General features: G+C 44.4%; 1 protein-coding gene across 3 annotated transcripts in view; it reads right to left on the bottom strand.

Moving 5' to 3' along the window:
- CNTN5 (contactin 5) overlaps nt 1–23117 on the bottom strand; it is a 667536-nt gene extending 644419 nt beyond the window's left edge. For 2 of the 3 annotated variants that reach the window (XM_053385671.1, XM_053385670.1), the window contains exon 1: nt 22570–23117. The gene's annotated coding sequence lies outside the window, so the exon portion shown is untranslated. The remainder of the gene's footprint in view (nt 1–22569) is intronic. The other variant, XM_053385673.1, reaches the window with a different exon arrangement.
- Between the last annotated feature and the right edge of the window lie 421 nt (nt 23118–23538).

The following is a 23538-nucleotide window of genomic DNA, read 5'->3' as shown; positions in this document are numbered from 1 at the left end:
ATTAATGAAAAGGGACGCGGGTGGCGCTGTGGGTAAAACCTCAGTGCCTAGGACTTGCCGATCGCATGGTCGGCGGTTCGAATCCCCGCGGCGGGGTGCGCTCCCGTCGTTCGGTCCCAGCGCCTGCCAACCTAGCAGTTCGAAAGCACCTCTGGGTGCAAGTAGATAAATAGGGACCGCTTACTGGCAGGAAGGTAAACGACGTTCCGTGTGCTGCGCTGGCTCGCCAGATGCAGTTTGTCACGCTGGCCACGTGACCTGGAAGTGTCTGCAGACAGCGCTGGCTCCTGGCCTATAGAGTGAGATGAGCGCACAACCCTAGAGTCTGGCAAGACTGGCCCGTACGGGCAGGGGTACCTTTACCTTTAAGCATTAATGAGAAAATTGTGATGCATACAAAAATGAGGCATCGAGACAGATGCATTCTTACCACCTACCTAGATTCCCTCCTGGTGCTTTTTTGTGGGGTTGCGCTCCTTGTAGAGAAGGTAGGCAGATGCTTCCCCTTTTTATCTTATAGAAATTAGGCTTCAGTACGTAATGCAAACTAAAGCTTAATGCTTAAACACGATGAAGTCATAAGCCCTATGAAGACATGAGAATGTAAGAACAGCCTGCTGGATCAGACCAATGGCCCACCCAGTGCAGCATCCTGTTTTTTTAAAAATAAAATATTTATTAAAGTTTTACAAAATGAAAAAGAAAAAAAGAAAAATACAAATAAAAAACAGTTCCATCTTTCCATTACATTCTCTCATTTACTTAATTCCCGGACCTCCTCTAACCTCCCTTTTTGTATTCCAGTTTAATTTGTCAGTTCAGCAAATCCTTCCCCTCTTTACTTTTCCTAATCTTTAATCTTAAAATAATGTAACATTAGATTTTTGCTTATTAATAGTCCATTTTTTCATGCTCCTTATAGCATTATAGCTAAAAACCACATAACTTTTAATCCAACATCATTCTAACATTCATTAATTTTACAATATTTCTGTAAATAGCCTTTAAATTTCTTCCAATCTTCTTCCACCGACTCTTCTCCCTGGTCTCGGATTCTGCCGGTCATTTCTGCCAATTTTTCATTTCTGCCAATCATCCTGTTATCACAGTGGTCACCCAGATGCCTGTGGAAAACCCTCAAGCAAGACTGGAGCACAAGGTCACTCTCCCCTTCTGTGGTTTCCAGCAACTGGTATTCAGAAACATGTGTGCCTTTGGCTGGGGAGACAGAAAGTAACCATCTTGGGTAGGTCTGGAAAAGCTAAAAGCAGACCCTCCAAGTGTCCCTATTTTCCAGAGACAGTCCTGGATTTACAGATGCTGTCCCAGTTTCTGATTTGATCCCAGAATGCCCCCTTTTCCTTAGGATGCACCTATTTTCATCGGAGAAATGTTGGAGGGTATGGAGCTATGTCAGCCAAGGAGATAAGTATCTATACAGTCTTTAGAAGACATCTGAAGGCAGCCCTGAATATGAAAGCTTTCTAACGTTTTGTGTTTTTATATATGTTGGAAGCCGCCCAGAGTGGCTGTGGAAAGCCAGTCAGATGGGCGGGGAATAATAATAATAATAATAATAATAATAATAATAATAATAATGGAATAGGACATCCCTATTTTCACTGGAGAAATGTTGGAGGATATGTAAAAGTAAGGAGCATGACTGCCAACCCTGCCTTCAACATCTCCTGGGATCACATTGACCTTTGCATGTTTAGTTCAAAGTTCTGAATGGGGCTTCTGAGAGCATTCAGCTGAATGCAGCTGGAATCTTCTGTGTGTCTACCAACCCCGTGCTATCCAGGTTTCTAATCCTGAGCTCCCCAGATGAGCCAAGGGTCTAACTTGGAATAAGGAAGCTTCCTATAACAGCCTAGTATGGCAGAAGTATGAGGCACACAGGTCCTGATAACTGTCTCTTTTAGAACACATATCCTTGGTGTTAGGAACCTCACCAAAATGCTGGAGAGGGTGCACCTCCACAGGCACATACCTCCACATGTGGTGGGAGTGTCCCAAAATTCAACTATTCTGGACAACAGCCATACAAGAAATATGTAAAATAACTAAGCAAGTAATAGACATCACCCCAGAATTGGCCCTACTAAACATCTTCCAAGACAACAATGCCCATTTACACCACAAAGAACTCATAACCCACCTGCTCTCAGCAGCCAGAAACACCATAACCAGACACTGGAGAGACCTGTCAGGAGTAAGCATGGACCAATGGTACCAAATAGTATGGGAAACAGCCCTACTAGAAAAATTAACTAATAAACTGAAACTGACACGGGGACAAACAGAAGAAGACGCCTTCACCACGGTATGGCTCCCCTTTATCACATACATAGCCCAACAGGACAATGACAATAATCCACCAACAGCATACAAATCAATATGGCTAACCTGATCCAAAACACACACACACCTCACTCACACACGAAAACAAAGATCACCACAGCCAATCACAAGCAAACAATCACACCCTAGGCCAACCCCAACCTCTCTCACCACCAAAGGAACACAAGTGAACAACACAAGCAACGCTGACACCAAACTCTACATACATTAAACATAATAGAAACACCGCCACCCGACCCCACCCCCATCCATCTTCCCTCTCTCCACCCCCCCTTTCTTTTTTCTTTCTTTTTTCTTCTCCCCCTAATGCCTCAACAAATGAAACGGATTTGTAAAAATGTTACATGGAAGAAGAAGAAAAAATACGAGGCACTACACTTCTGTAAAACAAGAAAATCCTTAATAATAATAAAAAAGAACACATATCCTACTCCACAAAAAAATTGAAATGTGGGCTGGCTCTGAATAGTCTACCTAGACAAGGAAGATTTCATTCTTTCTATGGGCAATGCCTGCTAAACACGTTTTGCATATGCATCATAAACCTAGAAATAAATGTCTTGGGTCACAATCCGTTTTAATAATTTGTCTGTGTGCTACCTGACTTACCTGCATGCAGAGTACCAAGTAGTTTGTGTAAATAACATCCCTCTCTCCACTGGGTTCATTCGACAATGTCTTAATCCATTGTCGGTGACAACCTAATTTCCTCCATGGTGATAAATTGTGAAGTCACAAACAGTGGACCATGGCATCAATTAATGACCCAAAAAGCAAGTGACTGATAAAGCAAGACAATCTGTGGGTGAGGTAATCAATCAGTTATGATATGTAATGAACTACGGAAAGAAAAACAGAAGTCTCTACCATTGTAGCTGAATATCGCATTGTTCAAAATTATGGCAGGCATCCAAACGATGACTTAGCCAAAAGAGAAAAATATCTTCCATAATGAGCACTCACACTATAATGTGGGTCCCTTTTGCGGGACTGTGTGCGGTGCTACAGTTCCCAGGGAACTTGCTAGTAGAAGGGGGCTGGCCTGCTTCTCAGTGTATTATTCAGAGGTTCACGCCCAGCCTCAGCTTTAAGTTTTGTTTCCTGGGAAATGGAGCCAGACCTATTATAAATAGAGGGAGGAGCCGGTATTAGCCAGGCAAACGACTCTGGAGATTCACCCTCCTTACCCTCCTTTTGTTAATGTTTCTTGTTTACAGGTTAACCTTTTCTTCCTGTTTAGCGGGCGCTGCTACGGTCTTTGACTAGTTGCTATTGAAGGACTGGGAAGAATTTTTCCTGCATTGTCAGGTTTTGTCTTCCCCACAGCAGTTCAGCACAACTTTGGCGGTTATGGCCTTGGATGGAATCCTTTAGTCTTTTCTTCCCAATAATGGGGGGGGGGGTGAAGTGGTGACTCACCCCCTTGCGGCTGTGATTCCAGGGTCCCCTCCTAAAAGGGGGTTATATAAATGGTTGCCCCTGGCCATACACCAAAAGGTTGTCAGTGAACTACCCTGTGTGTGGGGATATGGGCTCGGCTGCTGCCTACACTTATGTCACGCAGAGGACCCCCATATCCCATTTACCCTGATGTGCCTCAGTTCCCCGGCTGGGGGGCTGGGAGGGATACATGCCCAAGGCCTAGGCCAAGGTCTTCCTACATTCAGAAGTTTAATAAAGTTGTGGCCTAATTTTAATTCCATAACGTTGTCAAGAGTCTTTATTTCCTTTCCCATGTTCCCTGGGGGCTGGGACTGTTGCGCCTGGTCAGGCAAATATTTTCAGCGGTGACAGTAAGTACTATTGCTTCTCCATTCAGCCTTTAAAAGGATCCATGTCTTTGCAGTGGGACTGGAAGAAGGGCAAGTAGCCACTTCCTGGTCTCCATCTTGCAGGGGCCACCAGGTAAGAGAGGGTAGGGATAAAATGATGCCCCACCTTTATCATCCCCTCTTCAATATTCAGCCAGCACACAGCCCACCCTCCCAGTGGGCAGTGGGGGACCAGCTGGCCATCACAGTGGGGCTGAGTAGGATTTTTTATTCCCATCTATGGTTGACCATGGTTGAGGGATTGTTTTCACTTCCTCCAAACTGCAGTGCAGAGTCGAAGAAGTTACCGGTTTGGTCACTTGGTGGGAATGTTTGGGGAAAGAGAAGAGGTTGGCACCAACACTGAGTACTGCCTATTAAATTCAGTGGTACTTTGGTTCTAGAACTCAATCCGTTCTGGAAGTCCATCCTATTATTATTAAAGGTAAAGGTAAAGGGACCCCTGACCATTAGGTCCAGTCGTAACAGACTCTGGGGTTGTGGCACTCATCTTGCTTTATTGGCCGAGGGAGCCAGCGTACAGCTTCCAGGTCATGTGGCCAGCATGACTAAGCCACTTCTGGTGAACCAGAGCAGTCCACAGAAACACCGTTTACCCTCCTGTCGGAGCGGTACCTATTTATCTACTTGCACTTTGACAAGCTTTCAAACTTCTAGGTTGGCAGGAGCAGGGACTGAGCAACGGGAGCTCACCCCGTCGTGGGGATTCCTATTATTATTATTATTATTATTATTATTATTATTATTACCTTTATTGTCATTGTACAACCTGTGTACAATGAAATTAAATGAGCCCCCCCCCCAACACTCAATTTCTTATCGAACAACACACCACCTCGCAAGTCAATTGCGCTATGTTATTTTCCATTCAACAGCCTAACAGCCCTCAGATAGAAGCTATTTTTTAGCCTGTTGGTATGGCTGATTATACTTCTATTTCTCCTCCTCCTCCTCCTCCTTATTCTTCTTCCTCTTTATACCCCGCCCATCCAGCTGGGTTTCCCCAGCCACTCTGAGCGGCTGCCAACAGACTAAAAACAGAATAAAACGTTCCAAAAGGTTTGAAAACCAAGGTGCAGCTTCTGATTGGCTTATTGGCCCCAGAAATAATGCTGACAGCTGAAACGGATGTTGCAAATGTTCGCAAACCAGAACACTTACTTCCGGGTTTGTGGTGTTCAGGAGCCGATTTGTTTGTCAACTAAGCCGTTCAGGAACCAAGGTACCACTGTAGTGGTAAATAGCAACTGGGGAGATTTGCACCCAGGGCTATGGGTCCTATGCGGAAGGGGACTATTTGGGCCTTCTGATATTCAGGAGCATCCATACCTGTGGGTGTCACTTTGAGTGACAATTGTTGGAAGCTGTTCGATGAGCCCATGCAATAGCTGTGCTTGCCAATAAATCCCTTTGCTGTAAAAAGGGAATCATCTGACCTGGATTGCTTATTAACGACAGAAAGGCACTGCCCCAGATGTTGTTAGAATGCACACATTTTGTACTGTGCAATATAGCCAGGATCAAACCTTTAAAAGTTTGCTAAGAATTTCCATCATCCCTATCCACACACATTCTACATATTTCAGCTGCCTAACACATTGATCTACAATATGCTCCTTCCATGTCTAACTTATTTGCATAGTTTACCATGGGTTTGTTGCCGTTCTTTTCTCAAAAAGATCCTGTGTTTCCGTTACAGTCTCTTCTTTCATTTTGCAGGGGTGGGGTGGGGGGTGAAGTATTTCAAACCAACCAAAATAAAATGTAAGATCCACGTTGCAGGTGAATCTTGCCTCTGCCTACGCACACACAAACACACCTCTTATTTGCTACATTTCTGAAGTCTGAAAAAGTGCCCCTTTTAATATCAAAGGCAGTCAATATCAGAGCCTCAGCAGTAGTTCAGGCTCAGTAGTTTTGTTACTTGATTTTTTTAATGTATATAGAAAGCTGTAAAGTTGGCACTCCCCACCCTCTTCTGAACATCAAGATTTAGTACCCAAGGGCTCAGCAATTGGGTGTCCCAGGGCCAAACCCATCCCTTGAAAGGTTTTAAATTAGAAAAGGCAGTATACAAATAAAATAATAGAATCATAGATTTGGAAGGGGCCTCAAGGGTCATCTAGTCCTACCCCCTGCAACGCAGGAATCTAAACTGAGGCATCCATGACAGATGGCCATTCAAACTATGCTTAAAAGCCTCCAAGGAAGGAGAGTTTTATATGTATGTTTTATAACCTCAGTCCCGTCATGTGGGAATCCCTTGTAGACGACCACAGTGTGTGGAGACAGGCAGTCAAGTTGTGCATCCATTGCATCAACCGGAGGAGAAATGACCACCGGGAGGAGCACAGACAGAAGAAACACCATGGTGCATCTGCAGCAGCACAATCAGACACCTTGTGATGGCCTGGGATTCGGATTCGGGTGCTGAACCTGAGGAATCCCAGCCTGCACAGGATTCCCCGCCTCCAGAACCAGCTGAGCCAGGGCTGGGGCTTGAGCCTGAAGGGTCCTCACCTGTGTTGGATCCTCAGGTGCAGGCACCAGCTGAGTCTGCTCTGGCCCCTGAGGTGATGGAGGACCCATTGCCTGCAGGTGCTCCACTCTCAGCCCCATTAGAGGAAGCTGAGGTTGCCTGTGGGTCCAGTAACCCTCCAGCCTCTCCTGAGCTGCAGAGGCTCAGGGCAGAGAGGCGGAGGGAACTAAGTTCCCGCAGGAGGAGTGCTCGCCTCCAGGCCAGGAGAGGCGAGTCACCTGTGGACCGGGGCCGCCCTATGCCTCAGGGCAGATAAAAGCCAGTCAGCCCCAGTCCCAGGTTGAAGGAGCAACATTGTTGGTAGCCTGTTCCTGCCTGCACCCTGTCCTGCTCTTCTGCCAGAGTTCCTGACCTCACCCGACTCCCTGCTCTGCACCCAGCTTCAGCTTTGTCGGACTGCCTCCATATTGAACCTTCGACCTCGGACTGGACTCGGACCTCGCCTCTCGGTTAACCCATGGGACCAGCACACACCTTCATCTGCCCCAGCTGCAACAAAACATGTCTCTACCGTATCAATCTCTTCAGCCACAGCAGGCAACTGTCCAGCAGTTTGACTTCACCCACAAAGGTGCAGTCCTCCATTGTCTCCTGAGACAGATGGATGACAACTATTAACAAAAAAACCAGAGGCTTACCTACCCGGCCTTTTAGGAAAAGAAATACCAAAATCGGAAAAAAAAATTTCCTTATATGTGACCACCGCAGCCAGGATAGCATCTAAATGGAAAGCTAAAGAACTACCTACCAAGGAGGAATGGATTCTCAAATTAAATGAATATTTAAAATTGGCTAAATTAACAGCATCCATACGACAGCAGTCAAATCAAAAACTAAAGAAAGAATGGCAATGCTTTGATGATTATATGACAAAATATTGCTCCAAAAAAGACATGCTAATATGCTTAGATTAAGAATGTAAATGCATCAAAACAATAAATTATCAATGACATATGTATGTATATAGAGAAAATAAAAACAACAAGAATGCAGTGATAAGGGTAAAATTGATTCTAGAGAAGACAAGTAGCGGTGGAGGGAAGTTAACAGCAGGAGGAGGGTGGTGGGTTTATTTTATTTTGTTTATGTTTTTTTCTTTTTTTGGATATTGTATATTGATTTAATGTATAATGATTTAATGTTTCTTTTCTGTTATGTACTATTTCTCTTTTTTTAATTAAATTGTATGACAGAAAATCTAAATAAAAATACAAAAAAAAAAGATGGGGAAAAACACAAAAACCACATGGATGTATTTTCTCACAGTCATGTTTTCCAATCCACTTCAAAGCTGCAGTCCTAGATCCGCTTCACCAGGAGACGGAGAAGAGTTTGGATTTGATATCCCGCCTTTCACTCCCTTTAAGGAGTCTCAAAGCGGCTAACAATCTCCTTTCCCTTCCTCCCCTACAACAAACACTCTGTGAGGTGAGTGGGGCTGAGAGGCTTCAGAGAAGTGTGACTAGCCCAAGGTCACCCAGCAGCTGCATGTGGAGGAGGGGAGACGCGAACCCGGTTCACCAGATTACGAGTCCGCCACTCTTAACCACTACACCACACTGGCTCTCAGGAGTAAGTCCAATTTAACTGAATGGTACTTAGTTCTGAGTAAGCATGTTTAGTGTGACTTAGCCACAGGACTGCCAGAAGACTCATTTCTGTGGGGTGAGATAGGACACTAACCCGCCACCGATGATTCACCGCACAGTGTGGTCATCTGTTAAACACTGCTAGTTGATCAAAGCCTCTCAGCAAGATCATTCCCCATTGCCAAGACTGCTGCATCTGAGGCGAGTGTTGGATAGATTCAAGTTAGAATCTTCGAGGTCCCTTGTAAAACATAAGGCTGGAGATTCAGGAGCTTCCAGCACATCAGATGTGCAAATCTGCAAATGTCATAAACTCCCACCTGGACGGATAACAGCAGGAGGAGAAAGAACCAGACTCCTCGTTTGTGTTTTTTAAAGCTAAGGGTTTTGATGGATTGCAAGTTTGATCGAAAAAGGAAGAGACCTGCCTTTCATTAGAATGAATAAATCTAACGAATACTTCTCAGAAAGCTGAATATTTTAAGTGTTTGTTTAAAAGGAAGATTTGGTTCAGGCTAAATAAGGGTACAATAGTGTGGGTGTCCCAAGGGAGAGGGCTATGGTGGCTCATGCTCAATTTAAGGGCTTCCAGAGACTTCTGATTGGGCCAGTGGTGGTCCTACAGTTTTGGGGGTCCCTTTACAACCAGCAACAGGATATAATAATAATAATTTATTATTTATACCACGCCCATCTGGCTGGGTTTCTCCAACCACTCTGGGCAGCTTCTAACAAAGTATTAAAATACAGTAGTCTGTTAAACATTAAAAGCTTCCCTAAAGAGGACTGCCTTCAGATGTGTTCTAAAAGTCTGGTAGTTGTTTTTCTCTTTGACATCTGGTGGGAGGGCATTCCACAGGGCGGGTGCCACTACCGAGAAGGTCCTCTGCCTGGTTCCCTGTAGCTTTGCTTCTTGTAGTGAGGGAACCGTCAGAAGCCCCTTGGCACTGGACCTCAGTCTCCGGGTAGAACGATGGGGGTGGAGACGCTCCTTCAAGTATACTGGACCAAGGCCGTTTTGTGCTTTAAAGGTCAGCACCAACACTTTGAATTGTGCTCAGAAACGTACTGGGAGCCAATATAGGTCTTTGAAGACCGGCGTTATGTGGTCTCGGCGGCCGTTCCCAGTCACCACTGGGTAGCCACTGTTATCTTCTTAAATGGGGCTGTTCCACAATGTATCACCACAAATTTTACATGTGTAAGTACTTTTGTGAACTCATTGTTCTTCCTCTAGGGCCTTGACCTCTGTTTAAAAGGGGAGGGGGTTACATTAGCTCCTGACTCTAAAACTCTGAGATTGTTGAAATATATGCACAAAAACAAAAACAATCAATTTGAGTCATGTGGCTCAAATTGGGTCTACTAGGCCCATTTTTTTAAAAGCAATGTGGATTAAAGTCACTTCTGGGACCTCTCCAGAATTAGGTTCCCTGAAGCTTAAACTTCGTTAACTTCATGGTGTGTGTGGGGGGGGGGGGTTATTGGGTTGCTGTTTTTATTTTGATTATGTATTTTTGTTCTGTTCTGTTCTGTGAATTGCCCCGAGACCTCTGGGTATAATAGTAGTAGTAGTAATAACAACAACAACAACAACAACAACAACAACAATAACAATAATTCATAGTGAATCCACCCCTGGGTTGGCCACTGTGAAAACAGAAGATTGGCTAGAAAGGACATTAGTCTGACCCACCAGGGCTCATCTTTGTGCTCTTATGATCAAAGCTGGGCAGCTGCCATTTTAATTTCCCACAATGCCCCCAATTAGTATTGCCCCAGGGCATTGTGGGGAAGTAAAATGTTGGTTTCCAGATGATGTGGCACGGGGGGGGGGGGCAGATATAAATGCCAATCATCTATTTCAGGGCACTATGAGTCCAGCAGCAGTCCAAGAGTATGGATGCTTTCCTTGCCCTCAGTCCTAGGTAGCCAGTAGCCTCATGCCACAAGAGTCTTGTGCTGCTCCCCTGGACATTTGGCTCTACAACAACAACAACAACAACAACAACAACAACAACAAAATAATAATAATAATAATAATAATAATAATAATAATAATAATAGTAATAATAAATTTTATTTATACCCCGCCCTTCCCGGCCAGAGCCAGCCTCAGGGCAGCTAACATCAGTAAAATTACAGTAAAAAACATAATGGGGGGACGGGACCAATTTAAAATACAGATTAAAATGCAACTTAAAATGCAGCCTCATTTTAAAAGTAGCCCATACAGTGGTACCTCGGGTTACATATGCTTCAGGTTACATACGCTTCAGGTTACAGACGCCGCTAACCCAGAAATAGTACCTCGGGTTAAGAACTTTGCTTCAGGATGAGAACAGAAATTGTGCTCCTGCAGCATGGCGGCAGTAGGAGGCCCCATTAGCTAAAGTGGTGCTTCAGGTTAAGAACAGTTTCAGGTTAAGAACAGACCTCCGGAACGAATTAAGTACTTAACCCGAGGTACCACTATAAATCAAAACCATAAGGGGAGGGAAATATAAGGGTCAGACTGAGTCCAAACCAAAGGCCAGGTGGAACAGCTCTATCTTGCAGGCCCTGCAGAAAGATGTCAAGTCCTGCAGGGCCCTAGTCTCTTGTGACAGAGCATTCCACCATGTCGAGGCCAGTACTGGAAAGGCCCTGGCCCTAGTTGAGACCAATCTAACCACCTTGCCACCTGGGACCTCCAAAATGTTGTCATTTGTGGACCTTAAGGTCATCCGCAGGGCATACCAGGAGAGGCAGTCCTGTAGGTACATGGATCCTAGGCAGAATAACATGGAGTTATTCTGGGTAGGAGCAGAGGATCCAGGGATACCATTGTACCATTTTTCTCCATGTCGGCAACACGGAAAGCAAGCGGTGAATATAACGGCAGGGCAAGGAGCATATGATTCACAGCACTGCATGAAATTGCATCGTTGCATTGAGGATGAAGGGCATTCTGGATGCTAGCAGTTAAAATAATTTCCAGCAGTGCCGAGGTCAGTGAGGAAGACAGAGAGAGAAATGAATAGATTTCTATGAGCATTCCTTTAAAAAAAAACCACAACCAATCACATCCACAATAAGAATAGGAAAGTTGGAGTACTTTACTGAGCATTGGGCGATCTCACAAATGTTCAGAAGCGAAGGGTCTCTCCAGTGATTGGTGCGGCTTTTATCTGCCTTGCCACCGCAGTATGAAGGATTCAGATGAAGGGGTGGGACAGAGAGAAGAATGAGGCCAGGAGTGACACACTTTGGTGTGTCTTGAATAAGGAAGGCAGATTGGGGCTTACATCTAAGAGGGTTTTCTTTTTCTTTTCTACAAAAGAAAAAATATCTTTCTCTGAAACAGATATCCATGCAAGAAGAACAATGCGTTTTATCATTTTACTTGGGGGAAGAAGAAAAAGAATCTCATTTTTTTATTTTTCCTTTCAACAAGTAACATGCCCCTTTTGGAACGCTCATGCTAAAACACATTTCACCCGGGAAACAAAAGGAATTGAAGCTCATTGCTCTTCTGTTATGGACGGAAAGAAATTGAAAAGATGTTAATTCCTTACCTGTTTGGATGAATTTATGTGGTCAAGCCACGCAATAGTTAAGTTAGAAGGTGATTTTGCTAACTGGATCATATGATGATCCGCAAGGGCAGGGAAAGCCACTTCCGCCCTGCAGAGGAGGTGGGATTGCGGGAGTCATGGCCCAGCTCCCACACGATTTGGGGAATCCCCGGCCATGTCACCAGCTGGCCAGCCAATCGGCTGGCTTTGTGGGCGTGGCCTGCCCGATTTAAACACAGGCACAGCCAGGGATCTCCCTCTTTCCCCACATACTAGCTGTTCCTGTTTCCCGCCCTATAAGGTTTTCGTTCCTTGACCTTGCTATGGACCTTGGTTGGTCGCCGTTGAGGGGCCTGGTAGGAATGTTTCCACTTCGCAAATTGGCACCAGCCACTTGGTTTTTGCCTACCCTGTAGCAAATCGTCACAACTTTCTTAGTATTGGCGGTTAGGCATTGGTATTGTTCTGTAGATGGAAGAGGGGAGGAAGCGCCATCACCTGCCCCACATATTCAAGGGTAGTCCGATAAAGGATTCCGGGGGGTGTGGCCCTGTCCGAAGCCTAGGGAGGTGAGGGCCTAAGGCACGCCCCCGAGTGGTGACCCCGGGGGAGTTCCTAGTTGATGTGCATCAGCAGGACTCTCCCTACTGGTGGTTAACCCTTCCTGCACTTCAAGCAGACGGGCTGGAGTCGGATGTAGTCGGTTAGGACCAACGCCTAAGCCAATACCGCTCATCACCTGTAACCAATAAAGTTGTGGCCATATTTAGCCCATTAACCTTAAATAATTGTGTCATGTGTCTTTATTTCCCTGGGGGGGGGGTGGAACTCGCCACTCAATGAGGTTCTGTGTAAGTTACAGCCAGGGATTGGCTGAGCGGCTAATTCCATCTGATTTCTCTTTTCCTCTCTGCATTTTAAGCACTTTTTAATGTTGCTGTACACACAAGAGAGGTGGTGGAAATGTATTCACCCAATACGCATTGCCCCAAACTCACATTCAAGGAAGCTGTCATCTTCTCATGCACTGTCCTCTGAGCATGTGCAGTAGCTGTCTCAGATGTACACACCTCAGCTTAACCATGACTTACGTTTTCAAACTGGATGGAAGCTGGTTTGACAGAACAGAAGTACATAAACAGAAGAACAATAGGCTTGACCAGGCCAATAGCCCATGTAGTCCAGCACCCTGTTCTCACAGAGGCCAACCAGATTCCCATAGGCTGAGCTCTCACTGACCAGGTAGAAGTGAGGGCAGGGTTGGGGAAGCCAGGTAGAAGTGAATGGGAGGGGGGTTAGAAATTGATGGAGGAAGTTCATTCCTTTCTCATTTTCTAGTTTCCCCCTTACTCAATTTTATTTTGAACCATATGACACAAATTCCACTATATTTATAGAATCCAATATATATAAAGCATTCATTGGAAGTATCAATAATTAAAGAATTGCTAGGGGAGGGAGAAATGGGGACGGAGGAGAACAGTACGTCAATACAACTTTGAGGAGCTACTGGCAGGAAATCGTACAGAATGTCCAAACTGATTTTTGAACACAGAGTACGGTTAGACCCAGGTGTAGCCTTCTTCAGCTAGCTGAATGATTCTCCCAAAGAATAAAGGGAAATTACTATTCTACGTTATTGTTGCAGTGAGGTTACTTTATGCAAGCTGGGGGGGGGGGTGAGGGGGGACAGAAGACTCACATTAGTTCCAAAATTGGTACATTAAATTATATGCAAGACAACGTTAAATGAGATCACGCGGATGCTATGGGTATGGCAAGGAAGATTTCATGGATTTGGAAAAAGAGTGAAGCTTTTTAAAAAAAGAAAGAAACAGAGAGAAAAGGCTCATAACCCTTTTTGCCTGTACTCTAATATCAAGCAGGTCTTATTTTTCTTAACATTCATTTTTGTGGTTCTCAAAGGGGTGAGTGTGCTTGCAAAAGTTGTGGTGGTGGTGGTGCTGTTGTTGCTGCTGTTGTTTCCTCCCCATTGTTCCCAGTGCTCCAGGGGACTGGGAAGACAATGGGTCCTTCAGTTCAGTCCTTGCCGCTTTTTGACCGTATACCGGTAGATTTCAGAGCTCTGAGATCGGAGGGACAAACGTTGCTTGACTTTCCGTGGTGCAGTGAGGGGGAACCCGACATAAAAACATCTAAAAAGCCCTGCCGGTTTAGACAAATGGCCCATCTCATCCAGCATTGCTCTCTCACAGTGGCCAACCTGATGACCGCAGGAAGCCTGCAAGCAAGACCTCTCCCCTCCTGCAGTTTCTAACAACTGGCGTTCAACTTAAGTCTCTCTCCATCTCTGCCCTCAGAGAGGGAAATCTAGTTCTTCCGATAGCCCCTAGAACACCCACCTAGGAACCAAAGGAGTGCAGGGCCCATTTCCTTTCCCCACTGGATGTACAGTAATCTCTGCTTGTTCATCCCTGTGTGAGTGGCCAAAAGACCGCCTATAACCTTAGGCATGGTACACGGTGGGAAAAGCCTAAAGGCTGAATGGAAGAAGGGGCATGTATACCTATGGAGCGCTGGTAACACACACTTGCATTATGATGTGGTATAGTCAGTGCTTTTTTCCTGGGGGGGGCACAGGGATATGCATACCCCTAAACATTTTGTGAATCTTTGTATTTTTGTCCATTTACTGTATTTATTTTTCCCAATTTGAACTATAAAATGTGGGGGTTTTTTAGTCAAAATGAGAGTACCCCTAAACATTTTTTTAGAAGAAGGGGAAAAAAGCACCGGGTATAGTCTTCCTCACCAGTGATGTGGGACAGGTCTCAGTTCCACCACTTGAATATTTGAGTCAAGTACAGTGGTACCTCAGGTTACAAATGCTTCAGGTTACAGACGCTTCAGGTTACAGACTCCACTAACCCAGAAATAGCACCTTGGGTTAAGAACTTTGCTTCAGGATGAGAACAGAAATCGTGCTCCAGCGGCGCAGTGGCAGCAGGAGGCCCCATTAGCTAAAGTGATGCCTCAGGTTAAGAACAGTTTCAGGTTAAGAACGGACCTCCAGAACGAATTAAGTTCTAAACCAGAGGTACCACTGTAACATATTATTTAATATTAGATCAGGCATAGGCAACCTCAGCCCTCCAGATGTTTTGGGACTACAATTCCCATCATCCCTGACCACTGGTCCTGTTAGCTAGGGATCATGGGAGTTGTAGTCCCAAAACATCTGGAGGGCCGAGGTTGCCTATGCCTGTATTAGATTATTGCTCCCATCACTGACTTCAGTAGGAAATATCCCAATTCTCGAACACACTTCACTTGTAAATAAAAGCTTATGAAAGCAGTAGGATCGACTGTCAAATGAATGGATAGTTCAGTCGGTTAGAGTGCGGTGCTGATAACGCCATGGTTGCAGGTTTGATCCCCATATGGGGCAACTGCATGTTTCTGCATTGCAGGGGGTTGGACTAGATGATCCTCAGGGTCCCCTTCCAGCTCTAAAATTCTATGAGCGCCCAATACAGCAGTGGGGTGCAGGGCTGATGCTATCCCAGCGGTGGCAGTATTGTGCTCAGTCGGACAGAGATGTGTCAAGGCAAGGCAGTGGCAATATCAAGGAATCACTGCATTGGTGGTGACTAGATCCCCATCCTTGCTTTGTGACTGCCCAGTGCCTCCATGCAGTACTGCTGGTCCACTATCTTCTGTCTTTCCCACAGTTTACATCTTCCATTCTTTGTTTTGCACCCTCCCCAGTTCAGTACCCTGAGCTATTCATAATTTGATTAGATTTTTCTGAACCACAACAGAGTTTAAATCTACACAACTTGGTCACACTTGCGCACACAGATTGTGAGTAATGCTTATGAGAGAAGAACAGGGGCATGTTCAGTGAAAGCACTCCAGCTTAAATATTCCCCCCGCCATAACCAATATTACATAAAATACAAATGCATGTCATTGGGTGTTAAGGATGTAATTTGAAAATGGAACAGCCTCCGACATACAGTTATCGATTCCAAATGCTCAGAGAATAAAATTATACAGGGACCCCCGTGGCTTCCAATCAACCCCCTTCCCTATCATAAAGGAGAAGCTGCAAGAATATGCTTTCTTTCCCTTTTTATAACATCAGCCTGCTAAAGCGCTCGAGAAAGTATTCGCAGAAGAAAAACAGCCATATGTCCAGAATCCCTGCAGTCGTACAAAGCTAGCAGCAACCAACTGGACACTGCGAGAGACGCAGGAATTAAAAATGCAAGCCACTCCAACCCTGGCAGCTTTCAAGGGGTTGTTTGTATTTTTAAACTCTAAGAAGTGGCATGAGTTATCTAGGCTTTTTCAGAAACTGACAGAAAACGTAACATGCAAGCTGTTTGCCTGAACATATGGAGGGTGCAAAGGAACAGTGGGAAATTATACGGTGCGTTTGGAGGAATAGAAAAAGCTCTCAGAAGCTGGAAGCAAGGAACTATTTTAGCACACGCACAAAAAACATCAGTCGGAAATAACAAGTCGGTCATCACAGTTATGATTCAGAGGGATACATATGTCTTGGGGAAATGGAATGCGGGCAACATTTAGATATGCCCCACTGTTTTGGGGGGACATCTGGGGCATTTCTGTATTGGCCTTGAGAAGCTCTGACTGGAGAGTGCCAGGTCAAAAGGTCACATCTGCAGCAAAAGAGATTTTCGTATTTTGCACTTCCCCTAAAATGTGGTCATTTTTTTTCTCCTTTTCTCTCTCTCTCACTCTTTTCCTGGATGGATGATGAAGTTTGGCTCTCACCTGTAAATTTGTATGATTTGAGTTATTTTGGATTTGAGGGAAACTGACAAAGCCAGAATTCTGAGTAAATACGAGGCAAGCTTGATACCCCAACCACCTTGATTTCTTAACAAATCATCCATTTCTCTGCCTACGTTAGGGCCATAAGTGATTTACATTAACTGTGAAAATGATTAATTTGCAATCTAATAATATGCATGCTTACTCAGAAATCAGTTCTGCGGAAGATGCACAAGCCTAAGTATTTTGACATGGATGGATGCCCCAGACTTACTCCCAAGTAAGCATGCTCAAGAAGGCAGCCTTGCAGCCTAATTCCATGCATGATTACTCAGAAGTAAGTCTCACAGAAATGAATGAAACAAGGTTACAGCCAAGTCCTGTGTATGTTTCCCAAAGTTTCACGGGACTTACTTCCAAATAAATAAATTGCATGTGTAATTGCTGTGTTTAAGTAAAAACAGCAAGTCTGTGTGCAATGCATCTATTTGGAAGTAGAGCCCATGAAATTCAATGAGACTTGGATCAAACATGCATAGAACTTTGCTGTAAGTCTTTAGGAATATACCAGTTAAATAGGGACCATTTCATACATTATGTGCTAACAGTAGATTCAGGTTTGCACTGGGGGGGACTCAAGATGACAGGGAGCTGCAGCTAATCTCAGCTTCCCGACTAATGCACCTGTTTGCATGGCATGTTTGCAAACAGTAATACTTTATGCCTTTTTTTTTGTTTTGTTTTCGGTTTGTCAGTGAAACATCTTGAAGACACACACACACACACACACACAAGCAAATTTCAGCGGCGAAGTTTCCATTTTATCTCCTTAACAAAATAGCCCCTTGACAAGATTGGTTTTAGTTCATGGAAACTAAACGAAAGGGCAGCATCTTTAGACTGCTTCAACACAGAAAGGTGTGCTTTTATCTCTACACAGAACTCTTTACCCTTTGCTGACCCCCGCTGGTCCCTGGATCTCTCCTGAATCTGTTCCAATGCAATCAACCTTTCCTTTGCAGAATCAATAGTTTTCTTGGAGTACCAAACGGGGAGATTTTTTCTTTCTTTCTTTCTGTAAACCACATAAATCAAACCCGCCGATTCCCCAATAGGCTCCCTATGTCAGCAACTAATTCAGTGGACTCCAGCAAACTACGAGCCCTGACCTTGCTTTTAGGGTGCGGACAAAATCCCGCGTGCTTCATGTTACTCAGCCGACTCGTTCCTGCTACTTTGTATGAGTGCTTCTATTACCCTAACAGCTGCATCATGTTTATCTGAGCTATCCTCAGAGAGAGCCTTGATCTTTTCTTAAAGGTTAGGCTATCTTTTCTAGTGAAAACCTTCTTATCTCCCTTTCAAATGGTAGGGCACTCTCTCTTTTTTAACTATTACTTAGCATTTCCATGGCATTTTTTTTTTCTCTTTAAGAAGTCCGCCATTTAAATCACCAAACTGAAAAGTAACACAAAGGCTGACTTTTTATTATCTCCCATGCAGATTTCTTTTCTGCCATGTTCCTAACGTAAATTCATCAGAACCCCCCACCCCTGCTTTTTTAAAGAAAGTTTCTGATATTTTTCATTCCTAGGGGGAAAAAGAGCCACTTTGTAGAATTTTCTGTCAATACTCTCCACTATTTTATTTCATTTTGGTTGTCAACATTTGCTCTGGAAATAATCCATATGAACATCAATCACAAATGAACATCTTTGTCTACACCCCCAAAATATCTTATCTGTGATGTTCAGATTTCTAGAGGTATTGTACTTTAAAATATTATCTCAGCCATGGTTCATTTTTTGTTTTGTTTTTTAAAGAATTACTGCTTTTGCAGATTTACCTACCTTTAAGACTTCATAACTAGAAAGATAACTAGAAGCAATGGACCACTGTTTAAACATCACTGTGTTGTTTTGCTATTCCAATGTGGTTTTGTGTGATTGCCATGCCATTGCATTGTCCCTGTATAGGGAAGTTTTAAATGCTTTAAACATTAAAAAAATATATTTGTTGGAAGCCATCCAGAGTGGCTGGGGCAACCCATTCAGATGGGTGGGGTACAAATAATAAAATTATTATTATTATTATTATTATTATTATTATTATTATTATTATTATTCACACAATACCATTTGCACTGTTGGATGTTAGATTCAGGGTGCTGCAGTGGAAACAAAATGGCGGCCAAACTGCCAAGGTAGCTGAAACTTGCAGGGGCAGCAAAACAGAAATTTAAAAAAACTGAAGGGGGCGAGTCATGCTACTACCAACACCACCAGTAAGCCACACCCCTGAGAAACTGACAGAAAATTTCTCCTCCCCTCGGAGGAAAAAGATGATAACATTCTCTCCACACACACAGCCCAATTTTTATTCCACAAAAATATGGTGGAGAATCTTGAGAGGCCATTTGTGCACCACACTACATAAAGTTTCAGGACAAGTTAAAAGACGTTTACATGCTATTTAATCCTCACCCTGGCCCTGTAAAATAAGAAAGGGGTGCTAGTTATAAACACTTTGTGGATTTCCTAAATGGAAACCCTGAAACCAAGTCTCCAGGAAATTGCATCTCTGGTGACTGCAGTTGTACATGTGGCTCCTTGCATGTACCAAATTACTGCATGTACCAAAATCCAGGTACATGCAATGAACCAGACATGTGTGCAATTGTCCCCCGTTAGGATCTACATGTGGTTTTCATGTTTTTCATACACAGATGTTTCCCGTACACCGATAATTCTTCAGATGGACTCCATCGCGAGGAAGGGCAGTACAGAAACCTAATAAATGCATATTTGAAGCTGCCGCATTGATACGGACATTAACAAAAGCATGAGGAAACCTTTGCTGACTCAGAGCAAAGGTCCGTAGAGATTGGCTGGGATGGCTGCCACAGGAACCAGCCAAATACCTCTAGAAAACCCAAAAGTAAGGCATGAGGGCAACAGCCTTCTGCCGCTTAACCCCAGTGAGTGGTTTTCAGAGGCATGTTGCCTCTGATTCTGGAGGAAGTACAGTAATTGTGACTAAAAGCCATTGAGAGACTTCTCCTCCGTGAATTTGTCCAATCCCCTTTTAGAGTTGTCTATGCTAGTGGCCCACGAAGGAGCAGCAAATTCCATAAATTCAATTCTGCATTGCGTGAAGAAATACTTCACAGCTAAACAGGAAATGAGTTTGGGTTTCGAACGCCATCTCTATTGGACCACAGAAGCTGCTGGGCTTTATAAAGGGTGTATTGGGGAGACAAATGTCCACTTAAGGACAATAAACAGGGATTGAAAGACAACTCAAGTCTCTAGGTCCGTTGGTTACTGAACCACACCAGGTCTCCCCAACCTGCCACTCAGATGTTCTGCTCAACCTCTCCATATCCTACCTTGTGCGTCTGCTTTTGCCTTCAGTGGGTACAGAAAATAAGGACTACCTTTCAAGATGTTGGCTACCCAGACCTGATATATAATATACTCACATATTGAAGGGGCATGGAAGTCATCTAATCCCAAATGATGCAACAACCAGCTGAAATGGTCCATCTAGCAGCATGTGCTCATATTGATCCTTTATTGCGCTTGTCTCTCCTCTGCCTCCCTGCCCTTCGATCCCCTTCCTCCACTGTCAAGTCACAGACTGCTAGTTGCTTGGGGCAGGAACCTTCCCCCACCTTAGATGACCCTCACCATGCAACACTGATGCAGCTATAGAAATAAGCAAATGGATTCAGCGCTGTGGATTCACTCACATCTGGATGAAATAATTTGCAAGACCAAACACATTCACCCTATAAGCATCACAATATATTAATAATCCTGAGCAGTCATTGCCACCTGTAGCCCATGCTCCAGAAGCATTAATTGTGTGGGTATAAGAGTTCCACATATTGAGGCAATTAGCAGATATTTCCTGTTCTTCGATTTTTTGGTTTTGGAGGATTTCTCGCCCCCCCTCCCAGTTCTGGCAGACCTCCAGTCGCTGTGCTCTTAACTATCATAACTTTTATGATGGTGCTTACCCAACCACACAGCTCAATTGAATTTGTTAGATGGAGCCTGGATGTTCGAGAATTTGATTCCTCTCCCCCGATTTGGAACATTCTTTGTTCACATATCAATCATATTTCCTACACATTTTGAACTTCCGCTATTTTAAAATATGTGCGTTCAACTCCCGCACATCTTCAGAAGTTTGTTCAGCCTCTCACAGGTGAACAATAAACCTAGAGAGAAACTCTTAAGGAATAACAATGAGCATGACTCTGAAACAAGAACCAAAAAAAATTCCACTAATACATGTATAAAAGAAGCTAAATATTTCTCATTCCACTAATGTTCACAGGACATCTGGGCAAACTACATGTTACATGCATATACATGTAATGAACTCCCAAGTATTTTTTTAATATAAAAAGCATTTCCAAGACACTGCGTTGTTGAGCATGAGCACGTGTTGGGGTCCTACTTCTCCTTTTCTGACGGCTATTTTCCACTCAATTCTCTACCCACCATTTCCCAATTTAAAATCACTCCCTGACTGCTTTTCCCCTTACAAACATTCCAGATGTACTTTTATCAACTGGCAGTTATGCACCTTGACTGAAATAATTCCAGATTTCTCTTGAAATTCCAAAATGATCAGTTGCCCCATCACTGATACTCAAATACCATTCAATTACTTATCCTGATTTCTTTTTATTAAAATAATAATAATCTCCATCTCAAAAAATACAAAACAGATCCATGGGCTTTGTTAGTTAAGGCTCTTAGGGAAAAGTGTGCTGGAGAGATTTCAGTTTGCTTTAAAGTTTTCTTGTAGGGTCTTAAGATCTCTTTTGTAGATAATATTGCATATGTGTGTGAGAGAAGGGGAATGACAGACAAAAAGAAAATTACTTGCATGCTATCCTTCATCACAGTGTAAAATTTCGGGGAGTTTACCCAAGTGAGAAAACTTTGAAGTGACAATCACACATTATGTGTCATTTTAAAATATAATATAGATGATGTCGGCAACTGCACAAGTTCTATGCTCAAGGAGAAGAAGCACAAGTTCTATGCTCAAGGAGAAGAAGCGGATTATGATTTGAATAGACAGAACTGGCCAAAACAAGCCCATGTTGATTTCTCCACAGATAAGTGTGAGACTTACTATATTTAGCTGTAACACCATAAAAAAACACATTCTCAACTCTTCTTTCAGCCAACTGTGAATAGTCCACGCTCATCCTCTTAGCCACTGCTTCGCAGAATAGAATCTGTGCATTTTTAGATAATTCCAGCTTTGCCTCACTCTGCCCTCCCCCCCAAAAAAAATGTCGATCTTTTTTGGATCACCTTTTAACTCAGGAGGAGACTGCCTTATTCCCAAGCCAAACCCCATCCTGAACTTCTACACAAGTCGCAGTGACACACATTGCTCCCTGCCAGAGCCACTGAAACGTTTGGCTTTCTGATGCATTTTATCTGTGGGGTTTTTTTGCCAACCTCGGTGCCAGGAAATCTCCAAAGCCCGGGAACTTTAGACATGCCTCCTTGTTTTGTAAGGCAGCAAACTGCAGTCAGCAAAAGGAGCCCTTTCCTCACATTCTCCTGCTGCCTCTTTTCACCGTTCAGTCCTGGGAATATTTCAGCTGCAATGCCAGCCAGCCAGCCGCTCTCCTTCCAGCCTGAACTTTGTCCAAAAAGAAGCAAATCCTTCTTCTCAGCCAAACCACCCGATGGGCAAAGCCGACCCATTAGCTTAAGAATGGGCAATCGGAAGGGGAGTGACAGCAAGACGCGAACCCAGAAAAAAAACCCTCCCCTTCAGAACAGTCCAAAATCAGCCCAGAGGCCATTCATAAACTACTACAGTCAGAGAGAAATCACGAAGGGATGGATGGGTGTGGAGAGGAGGGAGGGAGAGAGGTTGACACTTACCCCAGTTCTCACACTGCCTCTTCTGCCTCTCTCCTTTTGCCTGCTCTTCAGTTTGGGGCTGTCCAGCCTCTTTTGGCCAGAGCTGGTCTTCTCAGTCCCTTAAGGTCTTTGGTGCCAGGAGTTTCTTCGAAAGATCTTTATTCTTTCATTTCCTCCCCCTCAAAAAGAGAAAACGAGTGAGAGGCGAGGATCAGATCTGGAGATTTCACGGCTGCGAAACCCAGGTAAAAAATAAAAATCATAGCATCCCTTCTCCACAAGCCGAGTGATTTCCCCAGCACTTTGAGGGCTCGGCGATCTAGATAGCCTGGCTGCGTTGCTCTCCCGCTCGCTCGCTTCCTCTCTCTTTCTCCTCGCCGCCTCTCCAGTGCTCTTTTCTCGCCTTTTTTCAGATTTGGATGATATTGGGAAATAGGTGGAAAGACCACCTCTGGTTGGTGATGCTCTCCCGACTGCGATTTCTCCGCCAATGCCTTCCCGGGTCCCTCTCGCTCGCCGCCTCTGAGTGGCTGTGCGCGCCTCTTTGCCTTCCTCTCGGTCTGCGATGAGTGTATTTGTGTGTATGCGCGTGCGGGAGAGAGCGCGCGCCTGTGTCTCGCACACACAGAGCGCCTCGCTGCATCTTGGCGAAAAGGTTCGTTTAGTATGTCCCCAGGCTTAAAGCACCCTTTGCTGCCGGGAGGCCAGTTAAAACGCACAAACGCGCGCACACACCACGCATAAAAAAGTCTGCCGAATTGAATCCAGCTGATGAACCCATCCACACCTACGCAAAAGCAAACCCCATTGAGTTCGATGGGGGTTTGCTCCCAAGTAAGTGCGCACAGGGTCGAAGCCTTTTTTTGCAGCCCACTTCCAGGGATGACTACTCAATGGGGATTCTTCATGAATAAGGGTACACGGGACGGGCTGCAGCCTTCTGGCAGCACAGCCCCACATAAATCCCTTTCAGTGTGGTTGACTTCTGAG

Source organism: Podarcis raffonei, chromosome 4 (assembly GCF_027172205.1).
Source record: "Podarcis raffonei isolate rPodRaf1 chromosome 4, rPodRaf1.pri, whole genome shotgun sequence".
Lineage (NCBI taxonomy): Eukaryota > Metazoa > Chordata > Lepidosauria > Squamata > Lacertidae > Podarcis > Podarcis raffonei.
The sequence above is the reverse complement of the archived record's forward strand: the minus strand, read 5'-3'. Positions and strand labels throughout refer to the sequence as shown.